This window comes from Aedes aegypti, chromosome 2 (assembly GCF_002204515.2).
Source record: "Aedes aegypti strain LVP_AGWG chromosome 2, AaegL5.0 Primary Assembly, whole genome shotgun sequence".
Classification (NCBI taxonomy): domain Eukaryota; kingdom Metazoa; phylum Arthropoda; class Insecta; order Diptera; family Culicidae; genus Aedes; species Aedes aegypti.
This window is the reverse complement of record NC_035108.1, coordinates 262,263,117-262,271,380: the sequence shown is the minus strand read 5'-3', so window position 1 is coordinate 262,271,380 and position 8,264 is coordinate 262,263,117.

Here is an 8,264-nt window from a genome sequence, read left to right as displayed (position 1 = left end):
AAGTTTTTACAAGTGCGGGAACGCTTATTCGCAGTCCAGTAGTGAAAGAAATACACAATACTCACCACATTTTCAATTCTCGAAAACTTATTCAAATAGTCTCAAGTCGAAAAGTTATTATTATTATAGCTTTATTAAGGAGATTTTCAGCCCTAGGCTGGTTCATCTCCAAGTCGAAAAGTGAACAAATTTACTTTATCGATCCTACGTGTTTCGCAGACGAAGTTCCACACGTTCCGCTCTTACCCACCTAGATTTTTCACTTTAAGAACGTTTAGTTCCGGAATTACAAAACGGCGTAAGTAAGAATTTCAACTTAAGCTCTTAAGTTTTTTTTTTGGCAACACTGTTAAGCAAATAGTCGTGTTAGTACGGAGCTCATATTTATTTATGTTTTTAATTGTGTTTATCGCGTTTAAATTCGACCCGTATTGTGAATTCGCGAGTCCGTAGTTTCGGTTCTCCACCATCAGTATAGTGCAGTGCACGAACCGTTTTAAAGTGTGGAATTTTGTGGATGCTAGTTGGTGATAATTTATCATCAGAAGTGTTTGTGACTACCTCATTCACTTCACAGCCCTTCTCTCATTTTATCCTCCAAAGTGACATCTGGCGGGAATAATCGGAACCTTTGCGATTGCATGCAACATCGATCAATCACCGAAAGCTTACTTCAACACGTGAACTTTGCTGGTTGCATACCCATAGGCGAATCGCTCTGAAATAGTCCAACAGTTTTCCGTCCTGTTTCACGGTTCTACGACCGCAATGGCTTGCAACAAGTGTCAAGAAACGATCGCTGATACGGAACGAATCATTTGTCGAGGATATTGCGGACACTCGTTCCACTTGACCTGCGTGAGGATGGATCATTCTTTCAGAGATGTTCAGGTGGCCCATGAAAGAAATGTATTTTGGATGTGTGATGGTTGTGCCGACTTGTTTAGTAGCAATCATTTTCGGAAAATCTCGTCACGTCATTCTAACGAAATTGTTCATGACGAGGCATCTATCAAATGTCTCAAGGACGATATCGCAGAGTTGAAGCAAATCGTTGGACTTTTATCTTCCAAGGTTGAAGCCAAACCGACCACACCTATAATGTCTACACCGTGGTCAGGATTGAATCGGATGAGAAGTTCGAGCAATGTCCCGAACACGCCAAAAAGGCAACGCGTGGAGAGTCTACCTATGGAAAGGCCAACGATTATTCGCGGATCTAAAGCAGCATCCGAATTGGTAAAAACAGTTTCACCACCGGAGGAGTTGTTCTGGCTGTATTTATCTGCTTTCGATCCCTGCACATCCGAAGTGGATGTTTCCAATTTCGTTAGGAATTGTATGGGATTATCTGCAGAGGTGGAGCCCAAAGTCGTGAAACTGGTTCCAAAAGATAAAGACCCAGCAACCCTCAACTTCGTTACCTTCAAAGTTGGTATGAAATTATCGCTCAAGACATCGGCACTATCCAAGGAAACCTGGCCGGAAAATATTTACTTCCGTGAGTTTGAAAACCAGCCAAAAAACCAACGGAAAATCGTCAGAGTGACAGCGGAGTAGTGCCAACTTGGAAAGCTACGACTCAGCGATGGGAACCGAGACGCACACTTGCCCTCAGTAGTTTGGAAGCCTCTCACCCACCCACCACAGTCGAGCCCCTCCTGCCAGCGACCCACAGCCGTCCCGGTCCTGTGTGTGGATTTGGGGAAGAGGTCTTCCGAAATTCGAATTCAGGCAAGTACTTCGCTCTATTGAACAATTCGTCCGCTGAAATGTTTGTAGTTTCCAGTTCTCCAGCGTCAATCAGCTTCCATCGTACTTCAACATTCGGATCACCGGGACGCACGCCTGCCTCTAGCCTCTTGGAAGCCTCTGACTCGCCCAACACAATCGTGCCTCTCCTGCCAGCGACCTGCAGCCGTCCCGGTCCTGTGTTTGGGTCTGAGAAGGAGGTCTTCCAACATTCATCAGCAGGCAAGTATATCACTCCCACGAACTATTCGTTGCCTGAGATATTCGTAGTTTCCAGTTCATCCATGCAAAATGATTCCTGTTGTACATCTTCGTTCCTGCCACCGGGACGCATGCCTGCCCCTAGTCTCTTGGAAGCCTCTGACTCACCCTCCACAGTCGAGCCCCTCTTGCCAGCGACCTGCAGCCGTCCCGGTCCTGTGTGTGGTTCTGAGGAAGAGGTCTTCCAAAACCCAACGGCAGGCAAGTATACCGTCCCTCCGCTGAGCTGTTCTCGCACTGAAATACGTGTTGTTTCCAGCTTCTGCGACGATGCCCCGACTGCCACTCCGGCTACTTCATGCTCCATAGCCCATCCGACCAATCAAGACATCACCATCTACTACCAAAACGTCGGCGGTATGAACAGTGATATTGACGATTTCCGAGTGGCCATTTCCGATCATTGCTACGACATAATTGTCTTCACGGAGACCTGGTTGGATTCACGCACGCTCTCTCACCAAATATTCGGTAACGCTTACGAGGTCTTCCGCTGTGACAGGAACGCAGACAATAGCCGGAAAACAACAGGTGGAGGCGTATTAGTAGCCGTTAACTCTAGACTTAAAACGAAAAAGGTCGAAAGTCCCTCTTGGGTCTGCTTGGAGCAGGTCTGGACTTCGATTAAACTCGGTGATCGAAGCTTGTTTCTCTGCGCATTGTATATTGCTCCTGATCGTATACGTGATCGCGAACTCATCGAAACGCATTGTCAGTCGGTCTACTCCGTATTGGAATCCACCAAAGCAAAGGACGAAGTTATCGTGTTAGGTGACTTCAATATGCCGGGGATTTCGTGGGAAAAAACAAGCAATGGTTTCCTCCATCCAGATATCGGTCATTCCGTCATTCATTCCAATGCTTCCTTTCTTTTGGACAACTATAGTTCTGCCACACTCTCCCAAATCAACCACGTCACTAATCAGAATAATCGCCGCCTAGATCTTTGCTTCGTGAGCACACAGGACACGGCTCCTTTTTTATGCGAGGCTCTTGTTCCGTTAGTGAAACTTACCCTCCATCATCCACCATTATTGCTAGCCATCGGCTCAAAGCTGCCTCACGATTATGTCATTTCACCTAATGTCGTCTATTATGATTTTCGTAAGGCCGATCATCGCGGTATTGCTCAATTGCTCTCGGGTTTTGATTGGAGCGTAATCTTGGATTCAGATGACATCGAAGAGGCAGCACAAACTTTCTCCAATGTTCTTTCATACGTATTAGACAGACATGTTCCCAAAAAGGTCCAACATCATTCTTTCCGTCCGCCGTGGCAAACCAGCGAGCTCCGCCGATTGAAATCAAAAAAGAGAGCTGCACTCAAGAAATTCACCACACACCGCACTCCGCTACTTAAACGCCACTACGCGAGGATCAACAACGAGTACAAACAAGCCGCGAAAGATTGCTTTATTCGATATCAGCGAAGTATTCAAACGAAGCTCAAGTACCGCCCCGAACAATTTTGGAAGCATGTTGACGAACAGCGACGTGAAGCTGGACTGCCGTCGTGTATGTCGCTGAATGGAAACGTGGCCTCCTCACCACAGGACATATACAATCTATTCGCCGATAAATTCGCCAATGTTTTCAATGATGAAATATTGAGCGACGAACATATCACACTCGCCGCCGCTAATGTTCCACAGTTCGGCCAAACCCTGAGTAGCGTAGACATTAACGAAGATATGATCATCAGAGCATCCTCGAAACTGAAAACGTCTTATAATCCGGGACCCGATGGTGTTCCATCGTCATTTCTCAAAACGCACATGCGTGACTTAATTTCACCACTGCTTCATGTTTTTCGTCTTTCGTTGACCCTTGGAGTATTTCCATCCACATGGAAGCTCGCACATATGTTCCCTGTTCACAAGAGCGGCAACAAGCATGATGTTGGCAACTATCGTGGTATTACCTCGCTCTGCGCTGTTGCAACTCGTTATGATGGAACCGTTACTTGCTCACTGTAAACCATACATTAGCGTCGATCAGCATGGATTCGTGACAGGTCGCTCTACAGCTACCAATCTACTCTGTTTAACTTCATACATAACCGAGAGTATGTCGAAACGCTTTCAAACCGATGTAATTTACACAGACTTGACTGCAGCCTTCGATAAGCTGAATCATAACGTTGCTATCGCTAAACTTGATCGGCTTGGGATACATGGCTGTTTTCTCCAATGGCTTCAATCGTATCTCACTGGTCGACACCTAGCCGTCCTCATAGGAGACTGTTATTCGTCTTCGTTTGCTGCTACATCGGGAATCCCGCAAGGTAGTCACTTGGGACCAATGATCTTCCTGATCTACTTCAATGATGTGAACCTGGTAATTGAAGGACCACGATTATCGTACGCGGATGACCTTAAACTGTACCTCCGTATTCGTTCCATCGACGACTGTTACTTTCTCCACCAACAGCTGAATGCCTTTGCGGATTGGTGTAATCTAAATAGGATGGAAGTGAACCCGGCAAAGTGCTCAGTTATTTCGTTTTCGCGCAAAAAGCAGCACATATTGCACAGTTATACCTGGTCCGTCGCACTCGGGCTCAGATTGGGTACCACTTCTAGTACTGCATTTGGTCCCTCGGTAGTGCAAAAGGTACCCAAGTTTGACAGATCGCAGTACACTTTTCACGGCATTCTAGATTACCTTATGAGCCATAAAATTTTGGGAAACTGCAAGGGACATCGAGGTCTTTAATTTGTCTTTGGTTATACATTGTCAGGAGAAGTAATCAAACGTGTCAGCCAAGTCAAGGATTTAGGAGTGATCCTGGATACACAGCTATCGTTCAAACAACATGTGGACTACGCCGTTGGTAAAGCTTCCAGAGTACTTGGATTCATCTTCAGAACAGCTAAGGAGTTCACGGACATTTATTGTCTGAAATCTTTGTACTGTTCTCTATCTCGCTCCATTCTGGAATACTGTTCGGTTGTTTGGACTCCCCACTACAACAACGGCGTCTTAAGGATCGAGTCTGTTCAACGACGGTTCTTGAGATATGCGCTGCGACGATTACCTTGGTCAGATCCTTTTCGCCTGCCTAGCTACCAAAGTCGTTGCCAATTGATCGATCTGGAGTCACTATCGGTTCGTCGAGATACGGCAAGAGCGTTACTGTTATCGGACGTACTTCAGGGGCGCATTGATTGCCCGTATATTTTGAATGAAATCAACATAAATGTCCAACCTCGTGTTCTCAGGAACAGGTCTATGCTGCGACTGCCGCTTCAGCGAACAAACTACAGCACTCACGGTGCTATCAATGGCATGCAGCGAATATTCAACAGAGTTGCCACTTTGTTTGACTTCAATTTGTCCCGCCATTCGCTCCGTACGAGATTTAGTTCGTTTTTTTTCAAGTGCTTCTTAATTTGGCCTTTCTTGTATGTTATTATTTGTGAAAGCTATTAGTGTTGACATGTTCATTTGTTGAATGTTTTAAAAACGTGTACTATTAGAATTTAAGTTTTATCATTGGGGCTTTACTTAGCCCGTTGACTAATAAATAAATAAATAAAAAAGCAATCCAACCGCTACTTTCACCGTTCCGTTGTATGGAGAGACAAAGTGACTTAACCACGAATCAAAACAAAACACTACTTGAGCCGATTTTACATTGGTAGAAAAACGTCGAAAGTAACTGAATAAAACGGCTTATCATTTTGTTATAATTATTTTTTGTTATAATTATTACTTAGTTTTGAACGCGAGCTGATTGTATGCAAAATTTAAGCGATGTACACGGCGAAAAAATGTTTAAAAGGTGATTCATTTTAAAACAGTTTTTGAAGACAGGTTATGATTCTTAATTAATTTTCTCAAAACCGTATTAAAGTTATTTTTACGTCGATTTGAAAAAGTAATCGAGAATTCCTATTTCTCAATATTCAAATCAATCAATGTGATTTAAGTTGAGTGACGATTTACTATTACTACACGCTAATAATCGATTTGTTTTTGAAAACTGACAAAAATGTGGAACAAATGATCAGTTTAAATGCTTCACTGAAACAAGCATTGAAGTAATGAGAACCATAAACAAGTTTTTAAATTTACTATTCCAAGCACGATTGAGATATCATGAACGCATTTTATTTGCGTTTTGTTCCCTCTCCATACAACCGTATCGATAGCCGTGCGGTAAGCGTTCGCGCTTGACAATCACCAGATCCTCGGTTCGATTCTGGCTTGTTCCAAGTTTTTAACTATGACATAGTAAATTTTACTGTCTAAATGGTGCCATGGTAAGTGCACAACATATTTGAAATAAATGCGAATTTAGTCGGCACAAATCAAGTGGCGTTGTGTATTTAACTTAACCCTCTGATATAGTATTTTCAAACGCAACGCTGTTCTCAGTGTTGGCACATTTTCGGTTTTCAACAAAGCATGGGCCTTTTTTATTGGCCAAAATTGAATTTTATTAGCGTGCTTCGCCAGAGGCGGAGATCGCTCAGCGGCACTTCGAGGAATCGCCTGGCATTGGTGCAGAAATGCGAGGAGTATTTGGTGAAGGACAGTAGCTATCGCGGGGTGGCCGAAATCAGAGAAAAAATCAAAATTCGGCAACCTCTGAAGACACTGGTTGGGATGGAGAAAGCCCGGGAAGCATGCGGAATATTGTAGTGTGTAGCAGCGCTATGAGAACTTCACAGAGACAAGCCCGCCGCATCAATCTAGCAGTTTCGGAACTCTTCTGCAATGTAGCGCACGAGTTGCTCAGAGTCTTCAGCAGCAAGGGCTGCTATACTAGTGATTTGATAGTTTGGTGCAACGGGTGCAACATGGAGCTGCAATACTTCGCTTCACAGCTGATCAAATACTCAAGAAGGATACTTATTTGGAAATGGAGGCTGGTGGAAGGCGTCAGAAATCCTTGCTCCAAACTAACCAACATTGGACTAGATTTGTCGTACTACATGGAATGTTTGCATCGGTATACTACGGACGTCTGGGCAGCCTTACAATCTACGTACGAAGACCAATTTTAGGAGCGTCCTGAAGAAGTTCGATGCTCTCGGCCTAGATATGAAATCCCTTGTTATGGGCGATACTTGGATCAATCTTACACAGACTTCGGTGAATTTCTGCAGACACTTCTGGACTACCAATGAGAGCTGTGCCTATCTTTCCAAGTACGGTTCATTGAAACGAATGCGGAAATGAGCTATAACGCCACCCATGGAGCCTCCGATTAACGCAACTTGTCCGTTGAAGCCCATTCCTTCGTCGAGCTTCAAGAATTCCGTGAAGACCATGTTGGCACTGACAATCGAGCGGTTGACGGCATCTGGGAAATTCGGCACACATGGCGTCAGCAGTGGAATGGCTCCGATCAGGATGTCAGATAGGATGGAAATGTCGACCTCGAAGGTGAAGCGACGAGCGAGTACGGACTGAACCTGGACAGAATACCCAACGCATTGGTGCAGACGGACGGACTCGTAACCAACCGAAATGCCGTGTTCTTCAAGAGAAAAGGAGATGTGGTGTGGTGATTTGGCATACTATCGAGTAGGCCGTGCTAAACTGTCAAGCAGTGAAGACATGAAAACTCCACATTGATATTATTCACTAATCTCTAAAATTGTGCATATATATTTAAATAACAATCTTAGGGTTTATTAATACTAAAGATCGCAGTTTTTTTTTCAGATTCACCACATCTCCCTTTTTTCCAGATCAAAGTTGATTGACAGTAAGGGCCCATTCACAAATTTCATAACGCTGAAGGGGGTGGGTGGGTATCCATGTGATGTTACGACTCATACAAAATTTGTAAAATATTCATACAAAAAGCATTACGAGGGGGTGGGTGGGTGTCTGAAATAGCCATTTTTGGCGTTATGAAATTTGTGAATAAACCCTAATCTCGCTGCCAGGATGGTCATGAGTGGCGTAGTGAGCAAAAATATATAATATTAAGGGGGCAGGATCCGTCATTGATTTTGGAATTTTCAAAAACAGTTATTTCGTTCAAAATCAGGAAAATGTGTTCACTGTATTCTATTCTCCAACCGAAACACAGTGAACACATTTTCATCGAATAATTTTGAGTTTTGAACACAAACTGCTTCTGAAGTTTACGATGACGGAGCGTTGAACTTAAACACAGAATTTTTCCATGTTCCCTGAACTGCTCGAAAATTAGTTACGCCACGCCTGGTAACCCTATGCGCTATCTCACACACACACACACATATACAAAAGCTTTGACAGTCTGTCAAAAA